Genomic DNA, 24,948 nt, shown 5'->3' on the forward strand with positions numbered 1-24,948 from the left:
CCATGATGGTCAACATTATTCATATCCCAATGTTCTCTGGGCTTTGTCATGCTGTCTTTCTAATTCCATCATTGACTGCCTGGTTTGCTTTGGACATAGTTCAAATTAGACGCTTAAATTCTCCTTTTAAATCTTACTTATTATGAATAAATCTGCTGGGAAAATGGCTTAGAAGCAAGTTTGTGTAGATGACTTTGCTACTTCTTTTTTAATCTGATGGTTGTGGAAAAACATTTTCTTGATGGATATAAAGGAGAATGTTTAGTAATTATTTTTCAACTATTAAAGATGATTGTTTTGCCACTTTTTGAGGGGTCTTTCTTGTAGTGGATAAGTAATCCTGGTGAAAATCCTTTATTTTTACATCGCTATTTGTTCCTTCTTCATTTAAACCATTTCTGAGTATTGATAACTGAAAATAAAAGATCATCCAAGGTGAGGCTTTTTGTGCCAGTGAAGAGGCAACCTGTGGGTTTTCTATGAAGCAATTTGACTTAATCCAAAAATGCCTTAAATTTTTTTGACAGTTTTCTTTTTTAATGTTTGGGGAACATACAAAAAATAGCATCTAGACAACATTTAAAAATAGAAAATATTTATTGTAGACTGTACAGGCTATGTCTGAGTTCTTAGCAAGGCAGTAAGGAGAAACTCTCTTATAAAGCTGTATCCCACTCCAGAAGTTAGGCATAGTTCTTATGACCTCATGGTACTAAATTTTGTTTCTGAGTTCCTCAGAATAATTAGGTATGTATTCATTCAAAGGAATAGGAAAAAAAAGGGAGAGCAAATTTATAGGGTATTTATTCATTACCCAACATTGAAAGCCCCAAATTCTGAACTAGCATTTATTGCAAACAAATTATGAGAGAATTATTGGCTCATAAGTGATTTGTGCAAAACTTTGTGATCTTGAAGCTTCTTAAAGTTTTTTTTTTTTTTAAAGATGATTTTCACTGTGAATGATTCCTGGGGGTAGGAAAAGGGGTATTCTTAGCCTGCTCATCTCAGTTCTATCCCAGTCATGTAGACAGATTTCTAATTAAACATGAAATTAACTATTTGGAATTTGTCTTCACTATTTTTAAAGAAAAAGATATGCAGATAAATGTTACTTCATCAATATTTTTTTTTCCTCTTCGCCTTGGCTGCCTAATAGTAAAGACAAGGCTGCTACAGAGGGACAGATTTGTGACCCAGTGGGAGCTTTCAAAAAATATAATTGTCAAGGAACTTAATTGCCTACTTACAATACTGCTTTGGCAACTTTGCCACATGCAAAACCAATTGGCTCCTGCTAGCCACATGAGATACCTACTGCCAGCCTGCCTACATCTGGAAATGAAATGACTGCTTTGGAACCATCTTCCTCATTGTCCTTATCAAGAAGTATGCTTTTATCCAACAAATATATGATTCCACATAGTCCTAGTTGTTACATACTAGTTACATGAAGGAACTGACAATCCGAAGGTCTATTAATTGACAAGATAGATTTAACTTCCACAAAGATGGGTAGGCTGGTGGAGCCTTCAACAGAAATAAGGAAGTTTGGATAATGGAGAGGGGGAGTTAGTCAACTAGCATTAATTAAGCACTTTATATTTCAGATATTATGTTAAGAGCTAAGGATACAAAGAAAGGCATGTTCTCAAGGAATTCACTGTCTAATGGGGGAAGACAATACAGAAGCCACTGTGGATCCATATTGGGTAACTTGGAGGTGATCTCAGAGAGAAAGCACTATGATTAAGGAAGCTTTTTGCAGAAGGTGGGGGGAGAGAGATTTTACTGAGACGTTATGTTCCCTTGTCAGGATACTAGATTCCCTTCTAGATCATGTTCTTGAGGCTACAAAGGACGAGGAAGCTCTCTGGACCTCTTCTGAAAATGAGAATTGTATTGTCCTTCAAACTTTTCTAGCTCTAACATTATGTATTCTCTTATTCCAAAAAGAGTGGTCTTGGCAAACTGAGGAAAGCTGGATTCAGAAACTGTAACTAAGGCCAAATTAGGAACGTGTTCAAACCTAATTATGTCTTGGGATCCATTTAAGATAATGGAACAAAGCCTAGAACTAGATCCCATCCAAATCATAAAAAATGCACAGAATATGCAAAATCCATACTAATTTACTTCTTTTTTCCCCCTTAAAACATCTATTTATGTAATATCCATCTGTGAATGTAGAAATCAGCACTTGACTAATGATCAAATGTTGGCCAGCACAGAAGAAAACAAAAACTTATAACTGGGATAGACTGTTAGGGAAAGACCCAAGTTTTTTGTCTACGGAAATGCCATTAGCCATTTAATGAGAGATTCTGAATTTTTAAGGAATAGGAAGAACAGTTGATTTTAAAAACTGTTGACCTTTTCCTTTTCTCTGCCTTCTTTCTGTAGGAGGCATAGACAGTCAATGAAATGGGTTCAGAATAGACTGTGCCAAAGGACCAGAAAAAAGCCCCGAAGAATATCAACACTTGAGAGCTGGAAATAGCTGATTGTAAACTTAATGGGAGAGTTAATGGGAAATAAATTGTTGCCATGTGAATTAAAAGTTCTATTGATTATAAAGGGAAGAAAGAAAAGGCTTTTTCTTACTTATAGTAGGAGAGGCAGAGTAATGCTTTCCAGACATTTCCTAGGTGCTAGCTTACCTTCAGTTCCTTTTCAGGTTATCTGAAGAAGCTTGTCCCAAATGTTAAATCCTATAATCGGTGGATTAAAGCAGATGGGGAAAATTTACAAAAAACATAAAGCCAGGTAATCAAAAACAATTATCTTACAGAAATTTCCATCTCTGCCTAAGTTTCCTCATACCCCAGAGGTTCTTATTGCTTAATTTAAAATGTGTATAGAAGAAATTAAGGTTCTTATTACAGTCATTAGCATGATCTTAGTTTAGAGTTGTTATTCTCCTTAATTTCCATAGATTTCTGGAAGAGCATATCAGACCATCAAATCCAACAAACATTTTTTAAACACATACTGCGTACTCAACTTTGGGGATACATATGCAACAATATTTTTTCCTCAAATAGTGGAATATATAGATGAATTAATTCAGCTTTGGAGCTATCATAAAGACATGTCTGAAAGGAATAGAAAGAGAAAAGAGAAAAGGATTTATGTGGTAGATTATTTCAATCATGAGGAATAATCTAAATGAATGCATAGAGTTAGGAGAGGACAGGAAAAGCGTGGGAATAAGCTAGTAGTCTAAAACAAAGACTATGTGAGGGTAAGTCTAAGATAAAGGTTGGAAATATAGATAAGAATCAGATTGTAGAAGACCTTAAATACTAGGCTGAAAACTGTCTCCAAATATTTTTGATTATACAATCCTGTTAGAGGCAAGGACATACAGTGGGTAGAGCACTGGGTCTGAAGTCAGAAAGACTTGAATTTGAATCCTGCCACAGGTACTTCCTAGTTGTGTGACGCTGGGTAAGCCATTTAATTTCTGTTAGTTTCCTTAACTTTAAAATGAGGATAATAATAACATCTATTTCCCAGATTATTATTATTGAGATAATATTATAAAATGGCACATAGTAGACACAATAAATGTTTCTTGCTTTTTTTCCTTTCTAATGGTAAAAAAAACTTCTGAGCATGCATCTAAAATATATGTATATAAATAATACATATAAAGTACTACTGTACAAGTATGAAATATACATTATAAAACATACAAAAAGAATAATTTTTAAAAGATGACTCAAGGGGCAATAAAAGCATTTAAAATAGTTTATTTGTTAATGGCACAAAAACCCTTCTTTATTTTCACTAATAATATTATTTTATAGCAGTCAGTGCTCTGGAATATAGTGCCTTTCTTTAAAGAGGTACTGGTCTGGGCAAGACCTAGTGGATTTTCGCATTGGTATCTGCAGTAACTGCTTCTGTGAGTTTCCAAGGTAGATAATAATTTCCCTGATATATTGAGAACCAGCTATGAAGGGGGAAACATGGGCTCTTTCATAGAAGTTGGAGGGGGCAGAGTAAGAAAATGAGGAATAATGGGTGGTTAGATGTAGTTATTCTAAAAACAAGTCCTAAGATTGACTATTGTAGGGAAGAAGGGATGGGACCTAGTTTCCCACTCTTGGTTGATCACTTACTTCTTTGGTCATGTCCTTGCTCCCACTACAAGGGACATATGGGGACCATAGAAGTTTTTTGAGAAGGGTAATGACAGGAAAATGAGAAAGTCTTATTTCTTGTAAAATACAGGAAGTTTTTTTTTATAGTGACCAAGACACTAAAATAATTGACAGTTTTGCTCTCCGATCTTCTAGAACATGCTTATTTGCATTAATAGGTATCTGTTCATGTGAAGGAACAACCTCTGTTTTCATTTGCTCATCAGGAAGGTAATGCTGTGAGAAGTGTGTAACAGAAACATGGTAGCACTGAGAGTTAAAAAAAACTTTACAGATTTAGACCTGGAAGAGGCCCTGAAGTCATTAAGATCAACTTGGTCCCCTTACTAATGAGGAAGATAAATTCAAAGACATAGTCAGAAAATGAGTTTGAACTTGGCTTTGCTGATTACAAATTATTTGAGCTTAAAATAAACCATTTCCTTTTTTTCAGATTCTGTTTCTTCAGCTGTAAAAAGAAGAGGGGGGAAGAGTTTAAACTAAGTGATACTCTTAGTAATTCCCTATGAGTAAGTGTAAGGTAACATATGGTAAATTGTATAAAATAATCTTGGGAGGCTGTGGAATAAAGAAATACACACACACGAAATATATGCATACAAAGAGCTTTTATTTTTATATCATCATTTTAAAAAATATCCTTTCCTTTTCTCCACAGAGCAGCCCCTTTGAACAAAGGATATAAAAGGTATAAAAATAATCCAAGGAAAAACTAACAAATCCACCAAGTCTAATTGTATACATAGTGTCCCCAACCCCATAGGTCCCTAATATCTGTAAAGAGGGAAAGAAGGTGAACTTTGTTGTCTCTTCTTTGGAGCCAGATTAATTAATTATAATAATACAGTATTTAAATTCCTTTTAAATTTATTTTTCCTATTTCCATTATGATAGCCATTGTGTATATTGTTTTCCTGACTTGGCTTACTTCCCTTTCCATCAGTTCATATAAATCTTCCCATGCTTCTCTGTATTCTCTCTATCCATTGTTTCTTACAGATCAGTGATATTATACCAAAATTTGTTTCAACATTCCCAATCAATAGAATCTACATTTTGTAATAGTTCATTATTACCACAAAAAGTGCTGCTATAAATATTTTGGTGATTATAGAGTCCTTTGATTTTTATCTGCCTAGCAGTTGAATTTCTGAGTCAAAGAGTATGAACATTTTAGTCACTCTCTTAAGCTACTGTATTTTTTTAAAAAAAGAAACAGATGGCACTCAACAGCATTAGCAAGAAAGTCAGAATCCCAGGAAGAACAGTAATTGTATGTGTTGGATCCTTCACTCAAATGTTCTTATGCACAAATGGAAAGCCCAGATACTACATTATATATTAGCTGTATCCTAAGATTCCTGAATATTATCATGGATTTATGAAGTTACTATAACCCATATGATTGCCAATTGGCATATCATTTCTTTTTTTAAATTTTAGAGTTCCAGAATCAGGAAGCTAAATATCTTGCTGCCAGAGTCTTTGTCATTGGCAGATACATAACTCTAGGTTTGGGGGAATGACTCTGAAAATGTTCTCACAGATGCAACATTCACATCATTTATTATTGCTTCTTATAAGACCAGTTATCCCTTCCACATTATGACTTTCCCCATTGCAATTTTGATATATTATGGGTCAGCATAAGAAATTACATGGGATTTTTGGGGGAAGTTTTGCACAAGCCAAAAATTACACACATAGGCCAGCAGATGACACAGATTAATGCATAAAAATATATGTATAGTATTGTATAATATCAATATATTTTATCTTTTAATACTGTAAACATCCTATAAAAGAAAAAGAAAAAATTCAGACTTCTTTACTAAGGAAGGTCAAAAATTTATGTAGATTCTTCAGTTGACAGAGACATAGTGCCCCTATGGATGTGGAAGGGATATCTATACAATTTTGTTATCTTGGGCAATACAAAAAAAAAGTGCATATTCTTACCCACAGTGTGTCTGCAAATTCAGGAAATATGCCAGTCAGTTTTATCCAAGATGCAGCACCAGCATCCATTGCCTGATGACAACCACATTATGGAAATGCTGAGATAGTTAGCCAATCTCACCCCAGCTGTTCTCTACAGCCAATGCCCAGCAAGTGGTCCTTCTGTGCTCTCTTCTTGCTTTTCACTCTGCTTCTTTTCTTTCTCCCCACTGTGCTGAGTTGGGGTTTGAGTCATAGAAAAGTAGCACATAGAAGGAAGATTTTTTAGAAGTAGATGTGTTTCTTTTCAATGAAAACTTATTTTTTCTCTCTTTACTCTGACCTCCCTTTTACACTTTTACCCCATCATGGAAAATGGTATAACTCAACAGTAGTGTAATTCTAAATTATGTTATTGCTTTATTTATATAAAATACATAAGTATATTATGTGTAATATATATTACTGTTTTAAGAGTCTCATCTTTGTGGTGGTCCTGACCAATAAGCTTCTCTCTTAACAAATTTATAGGATCTAATTTCGTGCTGAGAATAATACACATTTTTCTTCTAAATTACCAAGTAAAATCATACATGAATATTTCTACTACAGCTTACCTTATTCTTTTTTAATAACCTTCCTTCTCTCCTATGGTTCTTTTGTTGGACACTAGAATAATTTGTTATAGTCTTGCATGGTAGATTCTGTAATATTTTTTAAAGTCTCTATGTAATATTACAGAAAGGATTTTATTAGCCAATATTTAATTTGTGGATAGAAAAAGGAATAAAAGGGAATAAGCACTGATTAAGAACTTATTATATATTAGGCTCGTTTTAAGCACTTTACAAATATCTCATTTGACCTTTACAACAATTCTGGGAAAAGGTCCCATTATTACCTCTATTTTTTAATTGAGAAAACTAAGACAGAGATTAAGTTACTTGCTTAGGGTCACACAGCTAGTAAGTATTTCAGGTGGGATTTGAACTTGGTCTTTTGGACTCCAGACCCAGTACTCTAAGCATCTGTCCCTTGCTTGCTTGTATATAAATACATCTTTTCTCCTTTAGCAATAGATATACGCAATAATTGAGATAAAACTCCTTAAAACATTTGATTCTTCAAAACTATTTTACTTTGTTTAATGTTGTTTCTAGTGTTGGAATCATAAGATGTCAGATCAGAGAAGGACCTTAAACATTAGCTAACTCTCTTATTTTGGAAATATAGTAATGGAGGCTGAGAAGGAAGGAACTTCCCTATGTTCACATAGTAAAGTATAAAGTCCAAGACTCAAATCCAGGTCTGGCTTAAAAAGCTAGTAATCTCTGGACAATGAAAATTCTTTTTCCCTGAGTGTACTGTGTAGAGGACCAACTTTGGAGGTAGGAAGACTAGGTTTGAAGTTCTGCTCAGAACCCTTAATCTCATAATGCCCCAGATAATTCTCTAAGGTGATGTTATAGACATGTACTAGTAGAGAGATTTTCCACCACTATGAATTCCCCACACAGCTGAAATCATAGATCTAGACCCTAAATAATTTTTGCTTGACATGGAATGATTTTCCATGTTATGAGGGAAAAGATGTGTTATAATTTAATCGGATATAATTATTCTGTTTGCTATGTACTTTTCAGTGAGAAAGCAGCAACTACAACTTTGACTTTTTTTTTCCTGATTATCTTCTAAAAAGAACAGTTAACAAATCTTTTCCAGAGTATTTTTGCAGGGAAGAACTTGGATAGGGAAAAAACTATCAGAGAGGGTGGTTAGTTTGCATTTAGGAATTACAGAGTCTGGTCAAATTACATCAGTGCCATTCATTTACTTCTTCTTCCATTTCTATTCTCCACCCTACTACCTCAGTTCTTTTTTTTTTTTTTTTTTTTTTTTTTTTTGTGCTAGGTTACCATAATTAAAAGAGTAGCTTAAGGTGTGAGATGGAGGTGACTTTAGTCATCTTGAGTTGTATCTTGCCACTGGATCCAGATGGCTCTGGAGGGGAAACTGAGACAGGTAATCTTGCACAGCCTTCTATCACTTAAATCCAATTCACTTGTATGTCATGGCATCGCCTCCCTGATGTTATGATTTTCTTCAAGAATGAAGGACAAACAACAGCTTAAAGGATAATATGGAGAGGCTCACTTCTGCATTAGTGCAAGGAGCACCTAATGATATAGTTATGAGCAAAAGGATTTGGCAGGGGAAGGACACTACTAGGTAAAAATAATTCTTTCTCTCCTTTTATCTTCAAACTAATTGATTCCCTAGAGCACTGTCTAATCAGAAGCAGCTTGAGGCCTCACAAAAGCATGGGATTTAAGATACACTAGATACTTCAGCAGAGAATTATTCACTTTGTACCTTAATCTTTAATCTGCATTAAAGTTCTGAAAATTTGCATTCAAGAAATAGCTTGATCATTCATCTGTAAAATTCAGGAGGTTGGACTGAGTGATCCTTATGATTCCTTACAATTTCGAGATTTTTATTAGCTTGGAGAAAAGGAGAGACTTCGTGGGAAAGGAAGGGGAGAAGAGAGTGATGGGCTGATCTCTTCATATGCATTTTCAAGCACTTGAGGGACTATCATATATAAGAAGAATTTGATTCATTTTGCTTGCCCTCACAGGGCAGATCTAGGAATAGTAGCTGAAAGTTAGAGAGGCAGATTTTTGTTCAGTATAATGAAAAACTTCCTAACAATTAGAGTTGCCTCAAAGAATATTTCCATTGAGAATTCCAAAAGCATAGTGAAGTAATAAGCTCATCATCTCTAGTACCCGAGGTTTCCAAGAAAAATCTGGCTGGCCACTTTTTAGGAATATTATAGAGAAGATTCATTTTGAAGTATTAGAATGATGGTCTGTGAAATTCCAATTTTTAGTTATTTAATAAGTACTTATTGTATATAGAACTTTGAGCTAGATGCTAGGGGAGATAAGAAACATAGCTAAAAGTCATGTTTTCATAACACTAAAACATTTAGATAAATAATTATAATAAAAATTATGCATTATACTATAGGCAGAACGATGTGATAGAGATTTGGTCTTAGAATCAGATAGGTCTAGGTCTAAGACTTTCTTCTGACTTTCTTCTAGCTGTGTGACCTTGGAAAGGCCATGTAACTTCTCAACTCTAAACTGTTCATATGCATTGGTGAAAGTAGTTTCTACATCAGGATATTATGATGAAATCTGAAATTCATTATAAAGGCCTCAGAGGTAGCAAAGTAGTACAATTGCCAAGGTGGTTTAGGTAAATGCTAGCTGGGGAAAATGAGGTTTCAAGTGAGAGGTGGCACTTGAGTTCAGTTTTAAAGGATAGAAAGGAATACATCAGGGATATTATATGGGCATATTTTTCATGGTTAGGAAATAACCTTGTGTGTGAGAGATTATGAATAGTCCAGTTTGACTGGAGAATCGAATGCATACTTTGTCAGTTTGGAAAGAAAGTGGTAGCGGAATGTAGAGGACCTTGAGTGTCTGGCTAAAAACATTACATTTTATTCAATGGGAAATATATAATTTTAAGTTTGGAGCATGAAATGTACTTTGGTTACCATGACCAGAAAAATGTAAAAGAAGGGAGAATATAAGAAAGGAAGGAAGGGAATGAGGAAGAAAGGAAAGGAAGGGAGGATTTATTAATACCTATTATGTGCTTAGGCACTGTCCTTTATAAATACTGTATTTTGTCCTAAGTGTTTATACATACTACCTCTTTTGATCCTCAGAATCCTGTGAAGTATATGCTGTGCTTATCGCCACTTTATAAAGGGGGAAGCAGAATCAAACAGAAATTAAGTGACTTGACTAGGATAACACTGAGTCTGAGCTCAGACTTGAACGGAAGTGTTCTTGACTCTAAGCCAAGAATTCTATACACACTTTGTACCACCTTTATACTCAAGTACAGATAAATTTACATTTGGGATTTTGTTCCAAATATTTCTAATTTGACTACTAAAATAGAGGCACTTTTTCTCTGAATTTTATATATTCCTCAGTACCTAATTCAATGTTCAACAGATATGTCAATATATCAGGGCCACCCATGCTTATATATATACATACATGGTTTTTTCCCCTAATCAAATGGAAGTGTTCTGAGAGCCAAGATGGTTTCATTTTGTCTATCCCCTATACTTAGTACAGTGCCTAGCATATGGCTGACACTTAAAAAATGGTTATTGATTGATGAATTGAAGAAGATGGTCTAGTGTAAGAGATGAATTGAAGGAAGGAGAGAATAGTGGAAGAAAGACCAATTAAGAAATTATTTGTTGTTCAGTCATTTCAATTAGGTTTAATTCTTTGTGACCCTATTTGGGATTTTCTTAGCAAAGACATTGGTATGGTTTTGCCATTTTCTTCTCTATCCCATTTTACTGACTTGCCCAGGATCACATAGCTAGTAATTGTCTGACGCTAGATTTGAATTCAGGAAGATAAGCCTTCTTGACTCCAAGTCTGGAACTCTGTGGACTCTGGCACCACCTTGTAGCCTCAAGAAACTACTGTAGAGGTCCATCTTATGTCAATGAGGACATATACTAGAATGGCAGTAATAAGGAAATAGATGTTTTTGAATTGTGATAGTGGAAAAGATTTAAGAATTCCTTGAATAGCAAGGAGATTAAATCTGTCTGTATTTAAAGAAATTAATTCAAGCTATTTATTGATAGGGCAAATACTGAAAGTAAAGCTTAAGTATTTTGGTCACATAAATGACAGAGCTCAAGGGAAAAAAATCCTCTGATGTTGGAAAAGATTGAAGGGAAAAGGAAAATGGAAACAGCAGGGAATAAAATGGATAGATAGTACTATGGAGACAATAGACTTGAATTTGGACAGACGTCGAGAGAGATCTGGACAGAAAGCCTGACATGCTTTGAAGAATCTAGGTAAGAATGTCTATGCCATTAAAAACAAAATCAACTTTGTTTCAAAACAGGTAAATCTGTTGGGTTAAATAGATATTTATTAAGTGCATTAAACACATTTATTAAGTTCATATTATGTCTAAGTGACTGTTCTAGATGCTGAGGATAACAGAAGGGAAATAGTTCTTGTGTTCAAAGAGTTCATGGTTGACTTCAGAGAAATAAAAGATAGGTATACACATATAAACATATGTTCACACATACAAAAACATGAGTTAGAACAAATTAATTCCATGGGGAGAAGCAGATGCAACAAAGAGCATTAGAATAGGTTTCATTTGGGAACTGGAACAGAGTCTTGAAGAGAAGTAAGATTCTAACTGGAGATGAGAAGAGAGTATATACAAGATCCAGGGGCAGTCTGTGCAAATGCATGTTATGTTGCCTATGAGAACTCAGAGTCATCTCCACATCAAGGACACAAAACCCCAAAATCTTAATAGTTCCTAGAGGGCAGAAATTGTCTTTCACTTTTTGCCCAGCAAATAGAGAGTATTTAATGAAATTTCTTGATTGATTGAGGACAGTAGCAGAGAAGCTATTATAATTTTTCCTGCTGTTAGTAATAACTTTCTGCAAATGTAGATCCTACAGTAGTGATTGAATTAAATTAAATTCAATAAACCCCTTAATAAGCACCTACTATATGCAGAAGGCTATCCTTTGCCTTAGGAAGATTTTTAAAAGTTTCTTCTTCCAATGTGAGTAGATAGATAAGATATACAACTTTCATTGCCATTAGTTCTGATCTCATTTCATTTCCTTCTTGATGTCACATGTTTCTTTCAAACTTCAGAAATCGCAGAGGCAGTAACCAGAAAAGAAATTACAGTACTTTGCACTTCAATTACATTTATTTTTTTTTTTTTGTCTGAATGACTGGAAAAAACCTGTAAGTTCAGACAAATCTATCTTACTCTGGGAATGCCAATGAAAATGCTGGTTGGTTTTGCCTTATTCTGTGGAACCCTGTTACACAGAGAGGAGTTAGAAACCAGGATAATTGAAAGCTCTTCAGTACCTCAGACTAAATAATCTCTCTCTGGCTCTGTCTCTATCTGTTTGTCTGTCTCTCTGGCCTCTCTGTCTTTGTGTGTCTCTTTCTCCCTCCCTCATACACATATATGTGTGTGTGTGTGTGTGTGTGTATGTATATATGTATATATATACATACATACATATCTATATCTATATATCTATATCTATCTATCTATCTATATCTATATCTATATTATATATATATATATGGAGAGAGATCTATATATAACAAAATATATAATGGAAAAGGCAAAATTGCGACTTAAGTACAGTTTTTTCCAGTGCTAACAATTATCATAAAGGTGATCGTTAGTAAGAACATTCTTTTGTTTGAAAGGATGTGAACAATCGCCAGCGTACTGGGGCAGCTGGCAGAAGTTAGGCTGCTGGAGAGGTCCATGAATGCGGATTATTCCGCAATAAATCCACAATAAATGTTCAAGAATTTAAATTATTGACCCGAGGGATTGTTTGAGAGGAGCCGAGCCCAGCATGTTCCCAGATCTGTTTTTGGGCCTCATTCTTCTTGTGTTGGAGGCGGGGGACACACACAAGATGGTGACAGCCCTTCGTGGGTTACCTCCCCTTTGCCCAAAATAGAAAGCTGCTTGAGACTAAAGCAGGTATTGTGGAACAGCTTCTTGATCGTGTTTCCTTCAAGACAAATCCAGAAATGATCCTTAGCATGCTTAACAAACAAGAGCACCATATCCCTACAGTCCACAAAGCCTGGGAAATAAGGACTTTTCCCTCGATATTGATCGCAGGAACCCAGCTGTACTGCTGTTGCTACAAGGTTTTGTTTTCTGTAGCTTCTCTTTAATGCTGTAGCAGCTGCTTTTGAAAAATGGTGCACTGCCAAGTCCTATCCCCCCCAACCCCACCCCCATGAAACCCTTAAAAACTGTTGAAAGAGTGGGGGGAGAATTCTTTGTTTACCTTCAGTCTGTGGAGTTTGCATAGGACTAGGAGAAAGTGGTCAGATTGAAGACTTTAGAAAACAGCATCTTGGGGGTACCAGGCTCTTGGCAACTGTAATTTACTCTGGAATTATTTTAAATGGTGGGCTGCCGCAGTTTGCTGACAGTGCTGTAAAACAAATTGCCCTAGAGAAAGGAGCCATGAGTTCGGTGAGGAGGCGCGGTAGCAGCTATGGAGATGGAGGGTTTGACAGAGGAACCTTAACGAGCTTGAATCCAGTACGTCTAGTGTGCTCTCTTTATCTGGTGAGCTGATTACACAGGTCCTTGGCTGCTCTCAAGCCCCCTCCCACCTTACAGTGTCTATATTTAAAAATGTTTGTAGATAATAATGGTTTTCAGTTTCTTTTACAAAAGGCAGGCAGAGTTGCCTCATGACAATAGGAATCTATTTGCAGACTCTCTCTGTGTGTGTATGTGTTTGTGCATGTTTTGGGGGGTGGGGGGAGATAAAGCGGTCCTGAAAGCTGCGTGGGCTTCTGACAATTGCATACTGTAGAAAAGCTTTGGGATTAGGAGTGATCCAGGTGTCTGTCAGTAAGGACACAGATTCTTGGTGAAGATGAGGACCTTTTGTCCTTTGTTTGTAAGGTAAGTAAAGCTGGTGGGAAGGGAAACTAGAGGTATGGGCTGGGGGAAGAGGCTGATGGTTTTTCTGATGTCATTTAAAAGGATGAAAGGAAAGACATTTCAAGTGATAACAATAGGATGTCTGAGCAGGTCTAATTGTTTTTCCATGAATCACACCAGTATAGTCAGTGTATTCAGGACGAGGGGAAGCCCTTGGAGGTGAGTGACAGGAGTCACAGGATGGGGGGAGTAATATTTACCTCCAAGTCACTAGCAGTCTCAGTTTCATAGTATCATCAGACCATCTATAAGTGTCTGAAGCACAACATGCATTGGCAGCTTTGTTTCTCCCGCCAGAGCTCTGGATAACAACCATGAATCTTTTGTTTAATGTGAGGGTTGTTTTCTCATATTGCTTCTGGGCTGGGAGTATAATTTCTGCTCTGATGCCTTTTGATCCTGATGCTCATAAAACCACTTTAAGGAAATAGTTTCATGATTATTGGCATGTATGGTGACTACTTATTTATTTATTCTTAGCACAGTGTTTAGCAGAAATTAGAGGTAAAAGGGTTTTTTGACACATGAGGTTTATATCTGTTTGACACCAGTAAGAAATATTTCCTTGTCAATACTAAATGCCCTTACCTTTTCCATCTGGAAATCTAACCTTTGGGAGCAGATGCTTCAAAACTGACATTTTTCTTTTGTATGTTTAGTTGTCATTTCAGGATTAGGGCCAAAAAGGGGTTTGTAAAGGATAGGGCCTGAACACTTCCAATATTAACTTTAAAAAAGCAAAGTTACTGTCTGGCTTTGTGTTGAAGAACTTATTGGATTTCAAGTTTCTTGCCTAGATGATGGTATAGAAAATTCATAATAGGAGGAATCAAAGGACCTTTTGCTTGGGGTGACAATTTTAATCTGCACCTTATTTTTAAAATAGGAACGTCTGAGTGTGGCAATCACTTTGTAGTCCAAGAACTGTGTGTTACACATTTGGGGAAGATGTATTAGTAAATTATGCAAATATACAAAGATGGCAACAACTTGAAAATCTAAAAATAACATGCTGGAAAAACTTGGTTGAATTTTATTCAAATCTAATCAAAGGCATATTGTTTGCACACTATCAACACTACAGGTTTATCTTTGGATTACAATTTCAATCATCACACTGGTCAGAATCCCTATCCAAAGAAAGTGTGCCCAAAAGTACAAAGAGAATAATTATGCAAATGTGTATTTTTTCCCATTTCACAGGACTTCTCTGGAAAATTAAACAATACATTTATATAAAGTCCAGCTTTTCTTTATTATGAATTGCCCATCCTTAGTTTTATATACACACACACACAGACACACACACACACACACACACACACACACACACACACATATATATATATAAACACATGAAGCCTATAATAGCTTATATTGTAATTTAACATTAATTTCTCTTGATGTGGACTGAGCCATGTATAATTTTCTATTTTAACCTGGTGATTTCAAAGATCAAATGATAGTCAATATAATGAATCCATATTACTTGTGATTTATTAAATTGTCCATATTTATTATCATAATATAATGTAATGACTTTGTCAGAAGTGTTACTGTTATTATAGTTGAAAAAATAAAATAATCTCAGCAACAACTGATTTCCTGCCAGTTCCCTCCCATCCCCCAATAAGTCACCTGCATTGTACAGTTATAAATAGCCTACTCTGGTGGTATATAGGGTTAGGAGCAGGACGTGACACATGTGCAGAGAGTTTACTTCCTGCTTAGGGACTCCTGGTGCTATTATTCACCAGTGTCTATTTCAGTTACCAGCACAGAGGGGATCTGTGAGAGTCCCTGGTTCTGATCCATGAGTTGCCATTTCTGGCTTCTTTTCCTTCCTAGATCTTGATAGACTTTGACATGCTGCAGCTGGGTCCAATTTATTTACAGGGGTGACCTCATTTCATCTTTAATCTCTATGTTGTTCAGCAGAAATAGTCTTGGGCAATGGTAATTACTTCATTATTATTTAGGGAAACAGAGTATTATCAATTAATAAAAAACACATACAAAAGAAGCTTAACAGCTTCCTTTCCTTTTGTTTCTACTGATCACAATAGCTAATTATCATGGATAAAAATCTGAAAAGGAAGGTTAGAGGTGCTTCTAGATTCCACATGGAATTAGTAATGATGTTATTTATCTGTACAGTTTTTAGAGAAGCCTGAGAACACAAAAACTTGTCTTACTCTAAAAACAAGTAGGGGAAAATGGTGTTACATAAAAATCAATGACAGAACAAATGATTTTTGAACATTCCTTAAAAACAATTCAATTCATCATCTTTTTTATTGTGTTTACTGTGTGCTAAGCTCTGTGTTGGGCTCCTTGGGGAGCACAAAGACAAAATACCCTCTGCCCTCAAAAAGTTCACATTCTACTGTGGGCAAGAACATATGCATAAACTAAGTAGAATATGTAATCAAAGTAATTTTTGTAAGGATGGCATTAGCAACTGGGGATAAACTTCCTATAGCTTTGAAGGAAACTGAGGGTTTTATATGACAAAAGTGAGTAGGAAAGATGTATCAGGCAGGGGAAGGGGGAAGGAGAACAGCCTGTGCAAAGGTACTAAAAGAGGGAATGAATGTTCTGTATATAGAGCATCTAGCAAGTCAAGTGAGCTGAAATATGCAGTATGTTAAAAAAAAAAAGTAATGTCTAATAAACCTGGAAATATAGGCTAAATTCAGATTATCTATGAGCTTTAAAGTGTCAGAAGCATTTCTATTTTTATCTTAGAGGCAAAAGGGAGTCATTAGCATGTCTTGAGTGAGTGACTGACATGGTCAAACTTTTTCTTTAGGAATATAAGTTTGGTATCTGGGTGGAAGATGAATTCAAGCCACATAAGTGATTTTTTTAGAAGCACAGATCTGACTGTGTCATTCCTTTGCTCAATAAACTTCAGTGACTCCTTATTTATACCAGGACCAAACATAAAATGTTCTATTTGGCATTCAAAGCTCCTCATAATCTAGCTCCCTCCTACATTTCCAGGCTTCCTATTATACCTTACACCTCCCCCCCCCCAATATAATCTTTAATCTAATGACACTGCCCTTCTGGATATTCCACAAATACGATACTCCATCTCTTAGTTCTAGGCATTTTATTTTTGACTGTCTTCATGCCTGGAATGCTCTCCTGCCACTTTTTAGCCTACTGACCTCTCTAGTTGAAGTGCCAACTAAAATTTCTTCTTTCCTCCCCAACCTTTTAAAATTCTAATACCTTCCCTCTGTTAATTTTTCTATTTGTTATTTTTTCTATTGTATCTTATATATGATTTGTGTCATATATTTGTTTGCATGTTATCTCCCCCATTAAACTTTGAGGGCAGGGATACCTTTTACCTCTTTCTGTAGCTTTGGAATTTAGCATGGTGCCGACAATAATAAGCATAATAAATATTGATTGATTGATAGGAGATCAGAGAGACCAGTAAGGAGATTATTGAAATAATCCCACTGAAATGTAATTAGTGTCTGAATTAGTATATGTAAATATAGGAATGATTTGAAATAAGTTAAGACAAGAAAATTTTATCATATCTCAAATATGTTAAATAGAACAAAAAAGTATCATGGTTCAGTGGAAAGAGTGATAATTGGAAATTAGAGAACCTCTGCATGGGCATAAAATAAGTAGAATATATAATCAAAGTAATTTCTGTGAGAGAGCACTAGCAATTGGGAAGAAGGGGATGGACTTCCTATACCTGGAGGTTTTATATTGCAAAGGTAAGGAGGGGAGGATGTGCTAGGCAGGGGAAGGGAATTTGAATCCCACCTCTGCCTTTTACTAGTTGTTTGAGTTTAGGCAAGTTATTTAACCTCTCTGGGCCTCAGTTTGTTCTTATGCCAAATGAAAAAGTAGACAAGATTACCTTCAAGTCCCTTCCAAATCTAAATATATGGCCCTATAACATATGTTTTTGTCTAATGTTGAAATTTGTCCTTATTGGTCCAGAAGAATATATAGGGGCCAAATAAGGGAGTTTCTTTATTACCAATTTTATGTCTCTTTTAAATACTTTATTTCGATTGATGTAAATGTTACTAGATACATTGTATAAAATATATAGATAACTAAAGTTGTCAAGGGGTAATACCAGGCATGGTTGAAAGAGTAAGAGAGATTGGATTGAGTTGTCAGAAATGCAGCTACTGCTGTACTTAGGACACAGAATCATGACTGTCCAGTCTTTTGGATCTCTATCTAAAACTTCAAGCATTTTACTGTACCTAAGACTTTCCCTTTCTAATAGACATTACACGCAAGGGAACTCAGATATAAACATAAAGGGATTCTCAGTCCAGTACCATGCTCCTCTGCTGCAAGAAGATTTCATTTGGCACTATTTCCCCCTCTTCCTAGAACACACAGTTCTTCTACCATTGTAAAATTGCAAGCTCAAGTAGCAGTCCAGAGACTTGAGCTTCTGCATTTTAAAAAAATGCACATAAGCAGTATGAAGGTGTTAGAAGCTGGTGCTCTCAAAAGGAGTGTTGGCAAAAGCTGTTGCCCTTTTATTCCATGTATCAACTGCCTTGTGATGGTAATACAAATGATCTATATTCCTTTTACCCAAAGAAATTTTTTCTATAGGTTTATGTCCACTTAAGAATTGGATTTAAGGAGAATAGTGAACTTAAGGGATATGATAGGAAAGTTGGATTTTAACCTTTCCTATTCGTAAGTAGAGTTTTCTGTAGACTTGTTGCAAGTTTCTGGATGCAAAATAAATGCAGACATGCAAATGAAATGATCTGAGCTCCTTGGATGAAGAACATTATATAAATTTAGGCAGTTGTTGACAAAGAAATTTAAATAGCAATGAATATAGTCACTAGAAGTTTCCCAATGCTGGACTGTTTGGGATTGGGATCATAGAATACATAGAATTATAGCTTGAGAGCTGGAAGGAATTTCAGAGGTCATGTAGTCTGCCCTCTGCCTCCATTTTACAAATGTGAAAATTGAAGCCCAAGGAAGCTAAGTGATTACCCAGGTCCCATAACATGAGAGGCAAGGTTGAACCAATGTCTTCTGACACCATAGAGGCTTATCTTTCTATTGTACCATAGATATTTTTATCAGAGTGGATTTTATATATTTTTAAAGATTTAAAGGTTACCTCATTGGGCCTTCCCTACTTCAGGAGTGGGAAGTGTCTAGTTGTGGGTTGCATAAGGCCTGTGAAATCATTTGCTAAAGCAATCGCAGGTATAATGAGCTGAAAGCTAGGTACAACAACCTCCCACTGCTTGAGTTCTATAAGTCAATAATTTTTATGGCCCACAGATGATTTTATAAATATCCAAATTGCCCTTGACACAAAAAGGTTTCCCCACCCCTTCCTTACATTAGTGAAATCACATCTAGACAAATACACATATGGGTGTATATTTATGTACATTTAAATATGCATATGTCTTATTCATCTTTTTATCTATCATTTATCTGTGAATTTTAAAAGCTTAAAACTATACTAAGGATTTTGAAATACTATGTGTGTATATGTATTATATCCATCATTCATAATGAGTTTACTGTTACTAAAATCATAGGTGTTTTTCACATGAACCATAGTCTAGTTATTTTTCACTCATCCTGTAGTTTTGTAGTTCATGTTTTGTAACCAAGTGTAGTACTTTACTACCTTTATACATATTACATTTTATCCTATTAGATTTTGCCTTTCCTATTGGGATAGGAAATTTTCAGGAATAGCCATTGTTATCTCTTCCTCCCAAAGCTGAGTATTATGAATATATGACATTCAATAATACTTTTGTGATCAAAAACAAGAAATTCTATTTCCTAAAACTATTAGTACTTTTATACTTATAGGATGAAAAAATCCTTAGGAAAAATGAAAAATAGACATATTCAAGGCCCCATGATAACATTTTATAGTGGAAAAATGTGGGCATCAGGAGATACCTGAAGGCAAATCGTATACTAGCCATGTGATCATGGGCAAAGTCACTCCCTTGAATATTAGTTTCTTATTTAATAAAGTCAGAATACAGCAGCTAGGTGATGCAGTGGATAGAGTGCCAGTCTTGGAGTCAGGAAGACCTGAATTCAAATTTAGCCTCAAAACATTAACTAGCTGCTTGACTGTGAGCAAATAAATCACTTAACCTTATTTACTTCAATTTTCTCAATTATAAAATGAACTGGAGAAGGACATGGCAAACCTCTATAGTATCTTTGCTAAGAAAAAGCCTAAATAGGATCATGAAAAGTCAAGCATAATTCCAACAATTGAACAACAGAGTAAATATACTATTACTTGTTTCACAAGAGTGCTGTGCATAAAAACTCTTTTTATATTTCTCTATATGTGAATTACTTTCTTCATGATTTCAGAAAGTCGTAAGGGGGAATCATTATGGTATAATAGAAAAAAAATCATAGAAATAGACCTGAATTCAAGCTTTGGATTTGCTATTTATACATTATTTTATTCATATCTACTTGATCATTGGATCCTGATTTATTTAAATGGAGAATAGACTAAGAAAACAATTTTAAAATGAAAGAATTAAGTTAAAAATGTAAACATTGATGGAAATGTTTGCTTAGGAGTCCACTTATTTTTGGCACTTTTAAGAGTGGAAATTGTAGTTGTGTATGATTGGAAATTTTAATTATTTGGATAGGATTCCAGTTTTTGTAATGCAGATACAAAAATGATATGGGGCATAAGGTTTATAAAGCTAAAACTGATATATAAATGCAAACTATTAGTGTGAGCTATTTATTTAGCTAAGTGCTTGAAGAAAAATGTTCTGAGTGAGAGTACTACAATGTGTACTATCACTGGAGATATTTAAAACTGGTTGAGAATAGGTCTGAAACAATATACTGTATTCAAAAAAGAATCGGCAAGATGATTGATTGCATAGCTTTTCTGAAAGCTAATTTCTATTATTTAGCATTTTGAATCTTAGATCTTTGGGAAAAAACCAATATAAATTCTTTCAAGACAGATGTATTTTGTATAGGCAGAGATAGCTAGATTCATTTTGTATGAAATGATACAAATGATATATTCATGTGTATATATAATGTATGTATATGTATATATACACACACAAATATACTATCTCAATGGTATTTTTAAAATGTAGATCTAAAAAGCCAACTCCTCTGTAGTGTGGATGCTTACAGCTGTACAAAGAGAGTTTTCCTGAGCATTAGCAAATGTTGAGTGTCTCTGGACTTATGTGATGGTTTGCAAGTAAATCATTCTTTGAGAACTCCTCAGATATTTATGTGTGACCAAATAATAATGGGTAATATTCTGAAGACAATGCAAGCTTCTCTCCAGGATAGATTAAGAAAGGTCAGTTATGGACCACTGGCTGTTTTTCAGGCACAAATTAAGGTTTGTTAAAGCCTGAACTATATACTTAGAAGGATTCATGTGTATCATCTATACACACATGACAGAGATGAAGCTCCTTCCCCTTTACAAGAAAGAATTTAAAAGAGCTTTATGCTATCAGTAGAAGATAATTTGAACCATTCAGGAATATTTCAAAAAAAGTAGTTCCTTAGTGCCTTCACCTAAGTGTGGAATATTTCTTCTTTCTCCTTTCAAATTTATTCTTCTCACCCTCTATGTCTCTTTTCCTTTTCCATTCAATCCAACTTCCTTTCCAAGGTTTACATGGCCATAGAAATTTGTACCTATTCTATGATGGAAAAACCCTTCTTCCTTCATTGGTCCATTAAGAACTTAACTGCTTAATCAGTAGTGACCTTCTTATTAGAGGGTTATGGAATTTTGACTTGACCTTGTAATCTTAGCCCTTAAAGAGCTTATGGTATAAAGGATAGGATCTTCTTATTTTAGGTGCAAAGATAGTTACTTTATTTAAATGAGGAGTATGCATACTTCCAAGGAGTTTGAATTTTTTAAAACTGCAATATTTGGTAAATATATGTGCATATGCATGGCAAACGTTAGAATTTATTTCCTCTTATGTTGAATATAATGTGTTGTAAAGACTTCCTGAAATCTGAAGGATAAAGGAAACAAAAATAGTTGGGATCCCTGATTTAAGTTAAACTAACTTTTGGCACTTTAAAGGAAAATGAAGGAATGATACCTTATTAAGGGCCTACTGTGTGCCAGGCACTGTGCTAAATGATGTACAGATATTATCTCATTTGATCCTTACAACAACTTTGGAAGATGGATGTTCTTGTTATCCACATTTTAGAATAGAGGGAAATGAGACAGCTTGAAATTGTGATTTGCTCATGGTCCTTCAGCTAGTAAGTGTCTGAAGCCATATTTTAATTCAGGTCTTTCTAACTCCAGGCTTGTTGCTTTATCCACTGGACCACCTAGCTATCTATGAATAATAATAATGATTATGATAATAATGATAAAAAACTTTACATAGCAATTACTATGTGATAGACACTCTATTAAATACAAATATAATCTCATTTGATACTCACAACAACCCTTAGAGGAGGGTACTATTATTAACCTCATTTTATGAATGAGGAAACTGAGGCAAACAGAAGTTAAGTGGCTTACCAAGGGTCACACAGATAGTATCTAAAGCCTGATTTGAATTTAGGTCTTTGACTCCAGGTCTGACATTGTTGTCTACTGTACTACCTAGCTGTCTCTATATTACTTATATTAATCCACTCAGTAAATTTGTGGGAAGTACTTCCTGTGGCATTACAATGTGTTTTGTTCCCAATCCACATCATTTCTTAACATTCCTGTCTTCCTCAAATTGCTTTATATTCATGGACTTGCTGTGTCCTTGTATCATTTCACCACCACCACCCCTCCAAGAGAACATAAGGTCTTAAAGGGCATTTTGTATGCCTGGAGCCTAACCCAGTGCTTAATGTGTATGTAGAAGGAATAAAAGTTGGTTGAATTGAATAGGAATACAGGAGACCAATACAAGAATACAGGTGAAAAGTCATGAAGATTTGAACTAGAGCTTAAATTTCTATGGAAAAGTGGAAAAGGGAGGGAACAGGTGCAAAAGTTTTTGTGGAAGTAACATAACATTCATTGTTTGAACTGAGCAGAGAAAGAGGTAAAACAAAGTTTTAAACCTGAGTAGGTACAAGGATGGGAGGAGAAGCATATTAACACATTGATAGAGACAGGGAAATTGGGATGGGAAAAGTTGTGATTTTTTGAAAGGGAAGATGAATTCACTTTGGGGCATATTGAATTTGAAGATGTCAGTGGGATATTCAGGTATAAAGGTCCAGCAAGTAGATAAAAATATGGGAAAAAGAGTAGAGAATGACATGACATTACATTTGACATCCTTATAATAATTAAAGGATGGATTTGGATAAAATATTTCTTTGGTAATTCCACAACCTGCATGTAGTAGGTGTTAACTAACTACATATTTATTCTTTTTCTTTTACTTGTATGCAAGATTGACTTCTTAGTGTGATTCAAAATACCAGCTCAGTATTATTCAAGCAAGAGGAAAAAGATGAACTCACTTACTATTGTATCTTTCTGACTGAATGTTGGGGTGGATAATTTATAGTGTGAACAAAATCAACTTTTCAAAACCACTTATTGAATATATAGAAGTGATATCCAGTTTTATCTATCAAGTGTGGCAAGCTCACTTAGTGAATATGAAACATACCTTAAATTTCTGAATGTACAACTTTTGAGTAGAGTATTAAGTGGTTTCATATAGGGTAGAATGAATCTAGTGAATGAATGAATCCTCATCCTTTACAATTCAACATAGCTTTGCATAGACTTGTAATATGGGGGAGGGGGAAGGAGCAAGGGTAGTGATAGCAGATTATAGCTCAACTCCTAGGAAGTCCATATGAGATTAGTCCCTCTGAGTTAGAAGAAGCTGCCAATTTCATTCAATAAACATTCAAGTGCCCGTTACACCTAAAATGAAACAAAGGTTAATGAAGCCCTCTGATCTCCACTCTAACCTTTGAATTCCCCACTTGGAAAATTATTTTATATGTGTATTTCCTATGTTGCTATGGCATTCAATCTTGTGTTATCCATCTTTGTGTCCTTTGTCTTATCCTTTTCTTTTTAGGTTACAAACTCTTTAAAATTAGGTAGTTATCAATTTTTATCCTTCTAATTCCGGCACCCAACCTTTCCACATAGTAAGCAGATGAAAAATAAAATAGACTCTATCATCATGGGCTTTACAATCTAAAAAGAGAATGTTAAAAATATATATTCAGGTAAAAAATACAGTGCAATAGAAAGATATTGGATTTAGAGTCTGGAGATGGGCTTGAATATCCCTCTAATGATTGTTGTGCATGATGACATTAAACCAGTCACCTTAACTTTGCTAAGCCTTGATTAACTTAATTGTAAAATGAAGATAAGAGACCATTGATTTCTGACTTCCTTTTGTGATATAAATGTCTGACCCAACAATAATATGGTTCATAAAAGGGTTCATCTCCCAGAATGTTGAATTGCTTTTAACCAATGGCAATTGCTTATATGTAGCGCCTGCTGTTTTTTTTTTTTTTTTTAAACCAGTTGAAGCTGAAAGGTTCTTCTGTTCTGCATTTCTGAATGAGCTCCAAGGCAGGTTTCTATTTTAATCCCTAGTTAAGAGGTTCTTAAATGATGAAGGGACTATCAGGCTAAGTGTGGGGAAACAGCAGTATTTGTCTTTGTGGAGGAGGTCTCTAGTTCAAATTGATCATTATATCTAATTTCTCAGTTTTTTTTTAATTTGACTTTTTTAGAGGGGTATAGTGAACCTGATTTTATTACTTTAGAAATCAAACCAAACATGTTAACCATGAATTTAATAATCTTAACACAGCCAGCAGATTTGTGGTTGATTCAAGGAAAATTAAGAATAAATGGAACTTGTATGTGGATGTGTATATATTAGGGGAAAATATGACATTGTATTCTCTCATAGCAGAAAAATATAATTATAGTCAAAATTAATTACTGCTGTGGTTTTATTAAGTTTCTGCTCCTGTGAGTTTGAGACAAATTGGGATGAATAGAAAGGGGCAACATGGAACAGTGGATAATGCTGTATTTGGAGACTAAAATATCTGAATTCTACATTGTCTTCAATACTTGATAGCTGTGTGACCATGGACAAATTATTTGACTTTTCTCTGCCTTAATTTCCATGTCTCTAAAATGGGGACTTTTTTTAGCAGCAGGTAATATGTTTAAAGTTCT

General features: G+C 34.9%; 1 protein-coding gene and 1 long non-coding RNA gene across 9 annotated transcripts in view; one reads left to right on the forward strand and one right to left on the reverse strand.

The window, feature by feature from the left end:
• PHACTR3 (phosphatase and actin regulator 3) overlaps window positions 1-24,948 on the forward strand; it is a 282,307-nt gene that overhangs the window by 78,658 nt on the left and 178,701 nt on the right. The gene's annotated exons all lie outside the window — the stretch shown is intronic.
• LOC127548978 (uncharacterized) overlaps window positions 1-24,948 on the reverse strand; it is a 95,882-nt gene that overhangs the window by 44,494 nt on the left and 26,440 nt on the right. Inside the window, exon 2 of one of the 3 annotated variants that reach the window (XR_007950495.1) lies at window positions 2,661-2,711. The exons of the other annotated variants lie outside the window; for them this stretch is intronic. This is a non-coding gene — a long non-coding RNA (uncharacterized LOC127548978). The remainder of the gene's footprint in view (window positions 1-2,660; window positions 2,712-24,948) is intronic. 3 annotated transcript variants of the gene reach the window in all.

This window comes from Antechinus flavipes, chromosome 2 (assembly GCF_016432865.1).
Source record: "Antechinus flavipes isolate AdamAnt ecotype Samford, QLD, Australia chromosome 2, AdamAnt_v2, whole genome shotgun sequence".
NCBI lineage: Eukaryota > Metazoa > Chordata > Mammalia > Dasyuromorphia > Dasyuridae > Antechinus > Antechinus flavipes.